Source organism: Ictidomys tridecemlineatus, chromosome 16 (genome assembly GCF_052094955.1).
Source record: "Ictidomys tridecemlineatus isolate mIctTri1 chromosome 16, mIctTri1.hap1, whole genome shotgun sequence".
NCBI classification, from domain to species: Eukaryota; Metazoa; Chordata; class Mammalia; order Rodentia; family Sciuridae; genus Ictidomys; species Ictidomys tridecemlineatus.
The window spans coordinates 12839753-12856186 of NC_135492.1; the positions used below are offsets into that span (position 1 = coordinate 12839753).

Below are 16434 nucleotides of genomic sequence, written 5' to 3' on the forward strand. Positions count from 1 at the left end.
TTAATAAGGATAATGGGAGAAAAATGAGAATTAGTTACTCACAAATAACAATGTCTGGTATATAAAGAGTCAATAAGTGTTAGCTTCTATGATAAACATCACTACAAGTAATCTAAAAATAAAAGGAAAAAATGCAGGAGTATATAAAGACAACGAACAATCACAGGAAAAGATGCTTAACATCCTATGTCATAGGATGTTAAGCTCCATGGTTCATACCATGAGGACTAAGGCCACATTGAAGATACTGCTTCATCATGGGAAACCTAGGATTCAGATAATGGTTTTTTTTTTGTTGTTGTTGTTGTTTTTTTTTGTACAGGACATTGAACTCAGGAGCCCTCAATCACTGATCCATATCCCCATATGTGTTTTGTATTTTGTTTAGAGACAGGGTCTCACTGAGTTTCTTAGCACCTCACTTTTGCTGAGCCTGGCTTTGAAGTTGCCATCCTCCTGTCTCAGCTTCTTGAGCAGCTGGATTACTATAACTAGAAATTACTCACATCTTCAAGCATGAGTAAATATAAAAGTCTTATAATACCAACAGCTTTGTGTAAGTGGAGGTTCAACACGAACTCTCATTCATTTCTAGCAGGATAACAAAATTGTACAGCCAGTTTGGAAAAGTTGGGCATTTTCCTACAAAGCTAAACACAGTCTTAACCACAATTGTCACAATCACATTTATGATATTTATCTAATGAAGTTGAGATCTAATGCCTACCTGAAAACCTGCATACACATTTTTATAAGGTCTTAAGTTGTGGATACACCTAGGTGGTACTGCACTTGCCTAGTGTGCATGAGTTCCTGAGTTTCATTCCATAATTACACAAAATAAAAATATTTATACTTTCTTTATTCATAGTTGCCCAGAACAGAAAGCAAACAAGATATCCTTCAGTAAGCACTTACATATTTTTTTATTAAAAAGTGTCATTTTCATCAAAAGATGTGTTGTTCAGAATACAAAATCAAAGGGCTAACAAATATGAGAGGACATGGAGGCACATTGAATGCATACTGCTTAAAGAAGAGCTGGTTTAAAATTTCTTAGCTGTGTGACTTCAACTATGTGACTCTGAAAAATGCTAAAGAATAGACAATAAAGTATTAATGGTTCCATAGATTCAGGGGCAATAGAAGACAGTGAAGAAATGAAGAACAGAGAACTTTTACATTCTGACACTGTTAATAATGTAACAAAATGGTGGACACTCAACAGTATATTTTATCAGTTTCTTCAGAAATAAATAACAAGTAGTCCAATTAGTCTTGGTTGCCATTTTATTGGTTCTCTAATGATAATAAATCTAAAATGAATATGCAGAATGTAAATAATAGAAAAATCTGTGTGTAGAGGAAGCATATGGGAACTCTTCTGTATATGCTAAATTGCCCTGTAAATGTAACCTTATTTGAGAAAAATAATGCCTTTCTACAAAAAAAAAAAAAAAACCAGAACACACTGGGGGTTCTCATACCTCAGCTATGAGCTATGCCTGGATGGCCCTCACTCAGTGACACAGATGCCTTCCTTCTAAAAATTAATGACCCACCATAACTCTGTCTTTATTTTCCTATGAGGTTTTTGTGAACCTTTTGTAAGTAAGATATACAAAGTCCAGTAGTCCATTTTCAAAATACAATATTTTAGTTTTAATTGTCAACTCACTGACGATATACAAATATCACAAAAGAGGAAACAGAACAAAGGGTCACCAACAGATAACACCTGAGTGTGGCAGACAGAAAGTGAGTGGAAATGGTCTTGCCTGACTAACACTGATCACCAGTGATGACCTTCCCTCCACAACACAATAAGGGAGGGGGGACAACTAAAGGGACATTTATTTAAAAAACCCAATAGAGACAGTTAAAGTTAGGCAATGTTCAGGAAGACTGTACTTCTCACATACTCATCAATGAGGAACAAGGGGAAAGACCTTGTGAACTAGAGAAGGAAATTCTGATTGTTTCTGCCTGTTCACCTAGACACTGGATCTTACAATATTATCAGTAAAAGCCTCACTTAATGCTATACATTTTGTCTCTTATGAATACTTGAGCTTGTTTCTCACACTCTCCTACCAAAAACATTTTCAAAATTTTCAAGCTCTTTATAGAGAATGGTAAACAAAAGACCTTATAGGAAAAATTAGAATCTTACCTACTCAAGAAAATTGATTCAACTTTAACTCAAACATAAGTGACAAGTTACCTTCATGTACAATAGCCTGTACTACCTTAAATACTGAGAACTTTTGTTCCAATGTAATTATACTATATTCATACTGAAGAGAAAATGATCTGAAATGGCTTTTTAGAAAGTCCATAGCAAAGTAAGGCACAGTGATACATGCCTTTAATTCTGGTGTCTTGAGAGGCCGAGTCAGGAGAATCATGATATTAAAGCCAGCTTCAGCAACATAGCAAAATAGTCAAATATTCTGTCTATATTAAAACTGGCTGACGATGTTACTCAGCAACTAATAACTCTGGGTTCAATTGCTGGTGCCAAAAAAAAAAAATCCACCATGTAGCTTATAAAATGATTATGCTGGGTTGGGGTGGTGGCTCAGTGTTAGAGTGTCATGTCTTATGAATGAACACTCAAGATCATTCCAAGTAAACAGTACTGCATAAAATAACCACACAGAGGCAGAGTAATACCTTTTCTGGGGATTCTGTGATGACTCTTTTGACCTATGGGGGTGTGTGGAAATAAAGAAAGGAGCATGTACTGAACCCTTTTATTGTGAAGAAGCCATTGAAATGAGGGAAGGAGTAGCATTACAAAGGAACAGGTGAGTGTAACTCAACCCCATGGGTTATGACTTTACATGTAGACCTGCCTTGCTATCTGAGCTAGGAGAACTCCCAAGTTACCAAGAGATGTAGTGACTGGTCAGAGCCTTGTGTTTCAGGGATGCAATGTGTGGTCACTCAAAGTGGCTTTCCATTTATCTCACCTTTATTAATATGAATTAAAAAGTCAACTGGGGAATTATATCTTTCACTGGATTTTTGATCCAAGATTATCATCATAGAACTTGTTCATAATTTTTACTTTCCTGACAAACCTATGAAGCAGCATGTCTAAAAACTCTGTATCTGGGAGATTCAATTTTCTGTGTCAGGTTTTTCAGTAATTTTCACAATTACTGGGTGAAACTCTACCTTTTGAAATCTGATTAATTTACTGATTCATCTTCAGTACAGTAAGACTCTCACTATCACAATTAAGAAAATGTTTGTAATATTTGTAAGACTTATTGTGTCCTATGGGGTTCTGTTTCCACCCTTTTTCTCACTTAATAAAATTGAGTGCAGGCCTTCTGTCATCCATAGTATCATTAGTTTAAGTTATAGATAATAGTACACATATTTTAATAATAAGAAAAGATTTACCATCTGAAGTTGGTCCTAGATTTTGACAAAAGTTATTGAAAGGGACCATGATAAATAGATATTTAGGTTTTACTATATGTATAACCTGATTTTGACTTTAACAAAATTATCAAAATTAGAGAATATAATAAGTTGTATATAAAAATGTGTATTTTCAAATTAGATCTAGATTAACTTAAATAATTATCTTAATTTGGAATGTTGACTGTAACAGAGTATTTAACTTAGAAGTAGTGGTCTTTATTAGGGAAATGAGAAATTATATCTATCCAAAATTGAAATTACATATCTTAAATAAACCTGGATATCTATCTACCTATCTATTTATCTATCTAGATAGATAAATACACACACACACACACACACACACACACACACACACACACATATATATATATATACATATACATATATATGTATATAAGAGATATATACATTTACTATTTTTATATAAATAACCTATTATATATTATGATAATTAATACAATTAATAAAAATAGTTTAGGAAAATGAATAATCTTTTGTCTATCAATCCATGAAAAACTGTCATTATTATTATAAAACTTAGTAAGTAGGGGCCGATAGAATCTCAAATATCAATGGGTAAACATAAGGCAATAGTATTGTTTTAGATATTGATTTAATTAGAATTTTATGGCATTGAAATTGCAGTTACCTTGAGGGCTCCTTATTAAAGCAATTTTGTTTATAAGTAAACAGTTAAATAAGCATGTTAAATAACTATAGTTAATGTAGCAAAATTAACTTTGACAATTATGTATAATTTGTGGCCTTACCAATTTTTAAAATATCAAGTACTCAACGTATTATATCATACTATTAAGGTTGAGAAAATATTCACCATTGTAGATTTCTTATTGAATTAGCTATCGGCTGTTGAGTTTATTTATTATTGGCTTTTTGTTTTATATTTAGGGGTAACTATTTTAGGCTTTTTTTTTTCAGTAAAAAACTGTTGATAGGGTTAAGAAATAAGGCCCTGTTTCAATGTTTAGAGGTCTCTAAAATTTTCTTCCACCTTAGAAGAAGAGTAAAATTTTTAAGTAGAAAGCCTATTTTTCTTGGCATAAGATTAGCATTTTAATTCTTTTGTTTGTAAATTTGTCTTTTTTTCTTTGTTTAGAAAAAAAATAATCATTTAATTATGGTGTAATATTAAAAATAGACTAGAATTATGTTAACCTGTGTGACTGTCTTGGAATATCTAGGGCTAACTGGATAGTAAACTCATATTTTGGAAATGGGTGACCCCTTGTAAGTTAAAGGTGCTCTATTTTCTCTTTAAGTCTCTCTATGAAAGCAGTAAAATTTTTTAAAGAGTAAATAAATTAATTTTGGGGCATTTTCTCTATTTAATACCAATATGTCCCAGGGAATTCTCTGTTCTCCATACTGTCAGACTTGTCTCTATTGTGTGTTACTGAGATATGGTTAAGATAAATCTTTTATAAAACTATTTTTGAGATGATCATCTATTTTAAAGTTTAGCTAAGTAATATACATGTGACATAATTTTTGAAAGATACAATATATGAGTTTGCATTTTTTGAAAGTCTTTTTAAATTTCTTTTGGTCTATATTAAGTTTCAGAGATTTCCTTTAATTCTAGTTTCCAGTAGGCAATTTTAAAGGCCATCTCTGTTAATAGTAATTGATGCTAGTTATGAAGATGAGGCATCTTTTATTAATCACTGTAAATTTTTCTATATAGAATAGATGATTTATTTCTATATTATGTGTAATTTTACAATTTAAAAGGAACCCTCAGTCTCTTTTGGAGAGAAGGTTTCAAAGTATCTTTTTCTCTTAGAATATTATCCTTTGAATAGGTGTCTCTTAATTGTCTTCTAGATAATATGATTAAGGTAACTTCCCAGTGTAGGATGTAGTATATACATATTATCATATTTTTATGGATAATAGGTCCTGTCAGAGAACTTATATATTTTTGAGTTTCCAACATTTTTTTTTAATTTTTATTGATTAAAACTAACATAGGACTTTAATTTGGAAAGCATCAGTCCTAATAAAATATTCTCCCATATCTTACAATATCCAACAAACAGAAGTAATACACAAGAATCAGCAGTGACTTTGAATTAATCAAATTAGTCTTCAAGGAGAATTGTCAAAATTGTAATCTAAGTCAGTCATTTACTATATTTAGGGTTTAATCAAAAACATGAATTTATTTATTAAAATTAACCCATCTTAAACAGTAAGAATCATTAGGCAATAAAGTCATTACATAAAGAAAATAAATTTAACATTTCAATAGGTCTTTATTATGTCAAAATATGGAAAAAATCTTAGCTTATATCAGTATAATAAAGTCATGGATATAACCTGAAATATCCTTGAATTAATCAATTTATATTTTTATAATCAGCCCATTTATCTGTTTCTCAATTGTTTTAACTTTCTATGTAATCTACAGAGATAATGATATAGATTTTTCTAATTAGGAAAATGATTTTATTATTAAAATTTTGAATATAAATATCTTGTTTTAATCAAAGATGATTTCTTTCTTCTCTGTGAAAGTATGTTCTTTTCCCTTTAAAATTTTTACTGGTTATAATATGGAATAATTTTTGAAAATTCTAGAATATGAACAAATTATTGTACATTGATAAAGAGAAATAAATTACAGTTAAATTTTAATCAAAATATACTTAAGGCCCTTATATAATTTTGTAGGAATAATTACATTTTTTTTCAACTTATAAAGTTTGTTCAGTGATTTGAGAATTAAAAGTCACTTGATTATCTCTTGAAAGTAAGTTTATAGTAAAATACATTTATCTTAAATATTTCTAATTATAGATAGAGAACATCACATATATATATATATATATACATTAGATATACATACATATATACATATATATATTTACACATATATTTATATGTTTCCTGTTGAAGAAAAATGATTAGATAAATATATATTAAGTAAATAAATAGACATGAATGCAAATTATTTTCTGGGTTAGCAACTATTGGTTATCCAAATACCAAGAAAAATACATATTGTGAATAAGGGCAGAATTTTAACAACGTGTTTTCTAAGACATTTGATTCCATTTCAATTTTCCTTGGATTAATAGTGCACTTTTATATATTTGTGAGGTCACATAATAAGAACTTTGTGCATACATTTACTTATTTATTCTAATTATATACTCAGTGATGAGAATAGCATTTTTTTTGCTCATCACAGGGCATGGCTGGCTCTATTTCTTGTGGTGAACAAATGCTTTCTTTTAACCTTCAAAATTGAAAGTAAAATACAAAGAAACATATGTTTTATACCTCTCATCAATAACAATTATTTAGTAACAACCATATAGAGGAAAATGAAAGATCCTAAAAGAAGCTGTTGAGGGATAAAAAACAATCAAGTTGTTTAGTCTTGAGAGCAAGGCAAGCTTAGGGCTGCAATGTAGAAACCTGTGGAATTAGGTTTTGCCTTAAAAAAGATACATTTTGTTAGAATTTACAGGTGAGAATTTATAAAAATGTAAGCTCTATGTAGTTTCAGTAGCAGGTCTGTGTGAAACTGAAAGTACAGTTTAGTGTCTGGAGGCAAGATCAGATGTCCTGGTTGAATGACAGGGGAAAGACTAATGGGAAGCACCCAAAAATGTGAAAGGAGCCAGGAAGACTAATTGGCTAGCCTCGGTTCCTGCTGTTACTGTGGTGATGGAAACAGCTTGGGGCTGGTGGCTCATTGTCTTGGAAAAAGGCTTCAAGAGCAGGTTTAATTCCATTTGATTTGTTTGTATTTATCTGCCTAGTGTGCAGTGGCTTGCTTTGTCTTTACCACCTGTTCTTGCAGTGTGTGTTGTTTGTTCTTTGTATTTTTCCTTGCAGCATATGGGCACATTAAAAGTGAGTTTTAATGGCAGATGCCAGTGTTACTATCAGATCTTAGGGCAGTTTGCCTTTGGCATCCAGGCCAGGTTGTTTAATGGTTAAAAGCACTGCTGATGGTGGGTCTAGTTACAGACCCCATAGGAAAAGCAGCTAAACTCTTTTGTCCACAGAGGCTGGGTTACAGCCATTCTGATAGGGTAGGACAAGAAATTGGTAAAAGGTTTAATATAAATTGCTAGAGCACATTTATACAACAGCAAAATAACTAAAAAATAAAAAAATGAATTCCCTCTCAAGAAGTAGAAAATCTTTCTTATAAAGTCTAATCATAAATAATCATAATCATACTTTTTTTCTCTTACACTCTCCAAGCATGGATTTCTAGCATATAAAACCCCCAAATCTTTACCTATTTTTATAAGATGTAAAGATTCACAAACACAATCCAAAAAAGTTCATAAAGCGATTTTTTCATGGGAGAGGACTGAACTTAACAATATATTCTATTGATAATCTTAATAATCTTTAAATCTTTAAAATTTTTAAGGTCTCTTAACATTGCAATTTTTTATCTTTCTAAAGATAAAATATTTCCAGATATTAAGAAAGTTTAACATCACCAATTTTTTTTCTAATTCACTTACTTTCTACAACTGTGTCCAAAATATTTTGAAACCTTAAGTGCACTTAACTTATGAAGAGATTCCAAACTCATTAAATTTCTAGAATGTACACTGGAGAAACAGCATGGGCCACCAATTGTCAGGTCTAAGGACTAAACACTCAAGGTCACTCTAGGTGAACTGGGCTGCATGCAATAACCACACAGAGACAGAGAAATACATTTTTCTTTGTATCCTGTGATGGCTTCTATGATCTATGTGGGTCCATGGATAGAGAGAGAGGAGAATGTGCTTAATCTTTTTATTAGGAAGAAGCCATTCAAATGAGGGAACAGGTAGGGTTAAAAAGGAATAGGTGAGTGTAGCTCAATGCCCTTGGTTATGACTACACCTGAAGACCAGCCTTGCTCTCAGATCTGGGAGAAGGCCCAAGTAAACAAGAAATGTATTGACTGGTCAGAGCCTTATGCTTCAGTAATGAATGGTGTGGTCATTCAGAGAATTTCTTCAGAGTAGAATGCTTGTTTCAAATTTGTGGGGCACTGGGTTCAATCCTCAGTACCATATAAACAAATAAAATATAGGTAGTGCATCCATTTACAAATACAAATATTTAAAAAATAATTTTCTTCTAGCTACCTGATAAGATTTGATAAGTATTCAGCAGGATAATTTGTGTAAGTAACAGTGCTGGAACATATTAAATATAGTTTTTTTTCTGATGTTATAAACAGAGCTGTTGATGAAAAGAGTAATTGATATTTGACATTGGGGCAGCCCCACATTTTTTTCTCCATTTTTTAAATAGCATAACCCTTCACCTGTGGGTGATCAATTTCTGGACTTTAGTAGTAACTGACACTATCAACCAGAAGCATGGATCAAGGCCTGTGAATCAATTCTGTCCCAATAGGTGGACATACCCATGGCTAGTTATGAGCTTCCCCTCTATTAGTTAGCCAAAGTTAACAGCAATGACATTTACTTTTACAGAGACTAAAGTAAGAAGGAGAGAGTACTCTTGGACTGAAATCCAAGATTCTCACATCAACTGCTCTTGGCTAAGCTAAAATATATAGAAGCTACAGAAATTACCTCCAAGAGAAGCCATGGCCTGTGTAGCTTTTGTGATGGATTTCAGTACAACAAAAAGAATAAATCTGAAAATTCAAGCTTTACTTGAATGAGAGAAGTGAAGAAATGGACTCAAATGGTAGAATAACTGAGGACCCACATTTATTGAGGGAAGTTACCTTACCCTCACAGGCAGGAGGCCTCTTTAACCTGTCTTCCTAAATAATTATCAAAATCCCATTGGTCATGAATTCCTTCCTTTCTTCTTAATTTTCTTTTCTCTGTTTTTTCTCATACCTATTAACTCCTTTCATTTTATTCTAGAAGTAGTTGTCCCAATTCAGTCTCAATGTTTTCTTCTAACAACCAAAGCATTTAGAATTTAAATCTCACTGTGAGGTACATAAATTGGTAATGGGTGTCTTAATTTTTTTAGGAGACACATTTCATATAATTAATTAGTTTTTTATGATTAGTACCAACATAAAAAATCCTGGGGTCACTTTCCTTATAAAATGAGAAGTGCAATCAAAATTTTTATCCAGATGGTGCTTGTTTATAACTGAGAATGAAAAAAAAATGTTTTCTGTTTTCCTCTGGGGACTCCCTCTCTGTCTACAGTAAGACAGCTTTTCTCAAACAAAGATTTTCTGTCTACTGAGATGAGCTAAAGCTATTGGTACTATATAACCCCATCCTGAAAGCCTCTGCTCCAAATCTGGTTAGAGAGGAAATAGAGAAGGCTCCTGGGTAGGTGCTAGAGGAAGGCATTTTCAAGTCTATTACTATTTCTTATCCAGGACACAGGTATTTATTACCAACATGCTACAAAATTTATTTGAATTAAAACTTATTCCATGTTTTATAGAATTACCTTTGTTATTACTATAATTTATAACATGAAAATATTATTTTATATCATTAAATTATTTTACAGAATTGTTTCACCATAAAGACTCACAAGTAATAGAAATTCAAATAGCCAGTATATCTAGACTTATATAATTATCTAGAACTTGAGATGTTCAGGGCTGAGGTTATATCTCAGTGGCAGAGTTTTTGCCTAGCACCTGTGAGGTACTGGGTTTGATCCTCAGCACCACATAAAAACAAATAAATAAAATAAAGGCATTCTGTCCATCAAAAAGATGTTCAAAGTACTTATTCATATTGAAATGGTGAATTCAATAACAAAACATATGAGGGCAGATTCAGAAAATATTTTTATTTTATAAACGGAATTGTACAGAAACTCTGTGTAGAAAAATGGTGTAGTCCATATGAAGTGTGTTGTGTATAGAAAAGAAAATGACATGCATGCAGGGCATCACTGAAGTTTCAATGAACTAGCAGCATGATGGACCATCAGATCAAGATAAAATTCAGCATGTAGTATGTTTTAGCAAATCAAGTGCTTCTGTTTTTGTTTTGTTATGAAGTGTTGATATTTGACCTCAGGCTTTATACATACTGGGCCAATATGCTACCAATGAGTTACACCCCCCTTCTCCTGAAAAATATAGTTTTATTGGAATGCCATCACGCATTAAGTTACTATATATTGCAGTTTTAGGCTATGATTGCATCAAACTTCTGGTTCACACAGCCTAAAATCTTCATGATATGGTCCTCTGAAGAAATATTTTGGAAAATCCATTGATATAATTTTAATACTACCAAATATATTGACAGGTTTTTGGAACATGGATCGCTATGTGCAATCCCCAGTAGCATTCTAGTTTATTTGAGAGTCAAATATTTCAGCATTTATCTGCTGGTAATAAAATCTAAATCTAATTATGAGTAAAATTGAGGCAACCAGGTAGAGTGTGAGTATGGCAGGAAGATTCTTTCTGCATCTTGGCAAGTTTTTAGAAATATTAGAATAAAATAAACTTAAGATGTGTTATCACACTCAGTGTTGTATTTTATTTTATTTTTATTTTATTAGTTAATTTAATCATTTGAACAAAATCTAGAATTGAGCAGAATTCATTCCCATGTAGCTAAGAAACTTGCCAAATGCAAGCCCAATTGTACTTCCAGAATTGGAGCTACATTTCCAGATATTTCTAGAGTTTTAAAAAAATCTTGGGCCTGGAATTGTAGCTCAGTAGATCATATAGGTAGTATGCACAAGGATACCCACTACCAGGGGAAAAAGAAAAATTCAGCCCTGTCCTAGACCAGCTAAAAGAGTACTGATAATTCACTAATTTTCCTTGCTGGTAAAATATGGGTAACTGCAGGTGGCCACTGAGACCTATATGAAGGATAGACAAAAAAGTTGAAGTGTCCCTCTCTTTTTTTCTTTTAGTTGTAGACATTTGTTTTTTTATGTTGCTGAGGATCGAACCCAGTGTGTCACACAAGTGCTCTACACCCACTGTCTTACACAAGCGCTCTACCACTGAGCCACAACACTAGCTTGCCTTGTACATCTTGAAGAGGCCTCTATTCAGTCCCCATGTGTAGGCTTGCTTCAGTTAGGTTAACATTTGTTAAGCACTTAGAAAAGTGTCAGGAACATGTATTGTCTCATTAACTTCAATAAGGCCCACTTAAGACAGGTCTTTTAACTATGATGTAAAAGTTAATTTAACTTGACAGCAATAAAGAAAGTAATATTTTACATTAACTTCTTGGCAGTGTCTGTAACCAGAAAGTACTAAATAAATGGCAGTTGTCAGCAGAAGCCTGGCTTTATAATACAACTCAGGAGGCAGAGGATCACAGTTCAAGGCCAGCCTTAGCAACTGAGACCCCTCTAAATAAAAAAGGGTTGCGGATGTAGCTTATTAACGGAGTGTCCCTCGTTTCAACCCCCAAAACCAGAGGCCTGCGGCTGGGACTTGCTTAGTATTCAATTTTTGGTGAGTAAAGAACTGGGGATTCCAGCCTTATCCTGCACCTTTCCCATTTAACCACCAGGAGGCAGCAACAGGTCTTTTCCAATGCCTGCTGTGGTTCCCCCTGGTGCCCACCAGATGGCGACACACCAGGGCAGCTGATCTTGGGGTCATAGTGGCAGCACTGCTTCTCTCAGTGGTCTTTGCATAGGTAGCCCCAACCTCCCAGGGCCTTAACTAACTTGGAGGAGACAGGCCAGAACCAAGTTTATAAATACAATTCAGAATTTATTAAAAATCAGAGCTCCCATTTTGTGTCTTCCTGGTGATAAGTAAATAAATAACCAGAAGGGACACAGCTGGGGAAATAAAATCAATCTCAAGCAGATTTTTTAAACTACACCTCCCTTTCCCAACCCCTCCCTCTTGGGACATAGCACCTGAGCAGGTACCTCAGTCCACTTAGAATGTGGCCGGCACCAAGGCATACATGCCCTGCCCAGGAGGAGAGACAGATCCTGGGATCATTTGTTTCCAGCCCTTGAATCCCATAGACCTGCTTCCAGCAGGGGCCAGGGCTGAAGCACAAATGGAGGCACCTGTGGGTGGTGGTGGTAGGGGGAAAACAGGGTAACAACCCAGGCAGCATAAGCAGCTGAAAGGGGGTCCAGCCCTCTCCCCAGGTTCAACCAGTAGACTGATAAGTCATGTCCCATCCATGCCCCCTTCTCCCCTTGAGCCTGCAACCTCTGCACTCAGCTGAGGATCTTCCTGGGCAGTTCAACAGAGGCACGGAAGAAAACTGCATGACATTGCAAATAGTTTCTCTTTTGGATATCCTGGTGGGAGATGAACTTGGGATATCCAAAGCCCAGAGAACTCTCATCCAAGGAGCTTCACCACGTGCCTGGCTTTTGGAAATTTTTCCAGTTTGAGTCAGAGTGGAAAGTCTCAAAGAAAGGCTATGGCTTAGCAAGCCCTGGGTTGCTCTGGTCTAGCAGGGAGAACGTGACACGATGGGCAAAATGCCACTCAAGGAGACTGTCAAAGGTGCCTGGTACCACAAGAATGTACACAGAGAGATATGTGCCCTCACCACTGCCGTTGCCAATGAGGAGTGCAGACACCTAAAGTTTGTAACCATACTTACGTGTTTTGAAGGCTGGGCTGAAGCACTCAAGGTTGGGCTTGGCCTCTTGTAGCCTCTTCCCATAGCTGCCAATCTTCCAGATGAGCACTGCATCACTGCCTACTGATAGTTCCTCCAGCTCTCCACGCAGCTCCTGCAGCTCCTGCCACTGCTGGCTCACCAGGGCACACATCATAGCCAGAGGTGGCTTCACACTCTCCTCCACATGCTGCACCATTGCCAGCTTAGGGCACTGTTGGCAAAGCCCCAGGCAATGAGGGAAGGGAGGACTGTTACCAAAAGGAGAAGACAAAAGGGTAGCAGGCGCCCAACTCTGCATGAGGAAGACAGGGTGCTAGGAAGCACCTGCAGCTTGACAGCAGGGGGAAGAACCTCAAAGAACAAAACTGCCAGGAACCCTAGCCTTCATTTAGGACTTCATGGGCTAAAGAGGGGTTGACAGGAAGAAGGGGCATCTGACCCTGTGCATGCAACCAGAGTCTTTGAAAAGGTATAGCACCAAGGCAGTCCTACTGCTGTCCATCAGATGATTTGGCAGATCCTCCTAAGCCACGGTGCCCATGCCACACTGGTTAGGGTAGGGTACAGGCAGCCTTGGGCACTGGTACTGGTTACTCTATACCTATTGACTTCCTTTGTGCAATAGGTACAAGGCTGGGTGCACTTGGGGCACTAAGAAGTTGGATGCTGGGCCAGTAGTCACTGCATCATGCAGGCACCATGCTTGTTCTCACAGTACACACTCTCTTGGGGGTACATACCCTCATGGCTCTCAAAGGCTTCCCCACTGAAGTCAAAGCCACAGAACTCTTGAACTTGAGGCACCGCTTGGGGCAGTCGTGTTGCAAGTTTGCAGGCAGATCACGGTGACTCAGCTTGCCAGGACAGCAATTGGGGCAGGGAACTACATTGAAGCTGCAGGTATTCAGGTGTCTCTGTAAATGACGAAGTGCCCCACTCCAGCAGAAGCCCTCCTCACCGTGGATGCATCGGATGGGAAGGCCTAGCATCTGGACCTCCAGGTCTGGGTCTGGGTAGATCTTGGCATAGTCCAGTGGAAGTTGGTCCTCAGGCCATTTGAAGACTCATTCACTGAGGAACTCCTGCAGGCAGGTGTCGCAGAAGCGGTGGCCATAGGTAGAAACCTGCAGGGGCTCAGACATGGGTATTCTGCACATCGGGCACAGCAGCCAGTACTTGGGCTTCTCCAAGAACTTGTAGTGGAAGCTGCGCATGGCGGGAGAGTGGCGGGCAAGGGCAAGTGGGGCTGGGCATGTGGCGGCCCCTGGCAGCATGGACTGGCGGCCCTGCCCAAAGCCACTAAGTGTTTTAAATATGCTTTATATTTGAAATATTATATACTCTATAAATCTCTCTTCACTTAAAAAATGATTGCATACTACATTATTTTACAGATATAAAAACAGAATACTTAAAGAATATTTGGACTATTTCTTATTCATAAGAAAATTCTAAATTGAATATTTTTTAAATATGCATAAGTAGTATATCAGTATAAATCTATTTTATATGAATATATACATGCAAAGTTAGGATATATACAAAAGATTTTTGCATGTTTTCTATATGAAATATGCACATTTGGGGTTGGGGTTATGGTTTAGTGGCAGAGCACTTGCCTAGCATGTGTGAGGCACTGGGTTTGATTCTCAGTACCATACATCAATAAAGGACCATTATGAACTAAAAAAAAACTATTAAAAAGAATATATACAGATATATATATATATATATATATATATATATATATATATATATATATCCTTAACATAAAAACTCCAAATGCTATAATGACAACCATCACACACAAATACTGGTCAGACATTCCTCTTCTAACAGAGAACAGACCTTATAGGATTAATGGCTAATTACAGGTCTGGAACAAAAAAAAAATGATGTGCTTGAAACACCTTGTTTTGTGAGAAATTGAAAAGTACTCCAGGATAAATGGGAACACATCAAAAAGATGTGTAATCAGCTTTAAATAGCAGCAGCTGTTTATATATAGGCATGTGAGTACCAAAATTATAAGCTTTATCTTCTTGTCCACTTATGGTTGGTTTTGCTATATTTGTTTTTGTAGAACCAAATTTTTTTTAAAAAAAATGTAATTTGGCCACCACATAGTAATCATTTGACACAAGGAGGGATCATCTATAAAATATTAATTCTAGTGGATGAAAATTTAAAGAACAAAGAGATATTTATAAAGTCACAAAGTGTCACCACCCTAAATATTTATGAAATACAAAGGGTATATAAATACTAGGTTTGTCATGGACCAACCTGGCAGATACGTCTTAACCAAATAATTAGCGAAAAATAACCAGTGATGGAACAAAGTGACACTACATACTTCCACAGTTTCTTGTGCCTGTGTCATTGAGGCCACAGATATTTGCTTACTTTAAGTAGAGGCTAACTCTAGATCCTACAAGTTTTCCACCATTACTAGAGGATGACCATAGTTTGTGACCATGTCTGTCAGTGCTGCCAGAATATTCTCTAGTGTAAGGACTAGGCATTATATGCATGATGGTCTTCCTGTAATGGCATAATCTGAATTCACTCATGAGAACATATCATATGATTCTAAACTGAAAGAAAATTTTAAAAACTACTACTTATATACAGCATTCAAAATCATAGATATCATAAATAGCCCATAAAAACTCAGTAATTGTCCCAGATTAAAAGAGACAGAAAAAAATGAGACCACTAGACACAGTGAATAATTGATATTAAAATTTCCCAAAATTGGATTTATTTTGGTTCAAAAACAATTGTTGAAATAACTGACAAATTTTGAATAAGGTTTGCAGAGTAGATATTCATAATTTAATTTTCTTATTATGTACCTTTTTGGAAATGGAGAAAAAGAGATAAAACAAGTTAATAAAATAGTAACATTTGATAAATATTTCCTAGGGATTCTTTGCACTGCTGTTATAAATCTTTTATAAATCTGAAACTGTCAAAAAAGAATATTTCTGAAAGAAAAATATTTCTTTAAAATATTAACAAGTAACAACATACTCAATAAAATAAACTGTGAATCTGTATAGGTATAATTAAATAAAAAATTATTGGTGGATGATTACAAAGATATTTATAGTCTCAAACTCTCTCCCTATAAAAAATTTAATTACAAAGTAAAATATTGCAAATACCACCTTAATAACCAATATTAGCATCAGCAGTAGTGTGGATATTATATGTAACATGATGTGACTCAAAGAGAAAATCAGATAACTGATTCTATGATACTCTTGCCAAAAAAAAAAAAACATGTAATCTAGTTCCAATCATAAAGAAACTAGAAAATCCATATTAAGCATATTCTACATGCTTTCTCCCTGAAAAGATTCAAAGGTAAAGAAGAGACTAAGAACTATTTGAATCTGAA

At 35.0% G+C, this 16434-nt stretch overlaps 1 pseudogene; it reads right to left on the reverse strand.

The window, feature by feature from the left end:
- Nucleotides 1–12612: 12612 nt before the first annotated feature.
- LOC101962661 (TNF receptor-associated factor 4-like) lies at nucleotides 12613–14242 on the reverse strand (annotated as a pseudogene).
- Between the last annotated feature and the right edge of the window lie 2192 nt (nucleotides 14243–16434).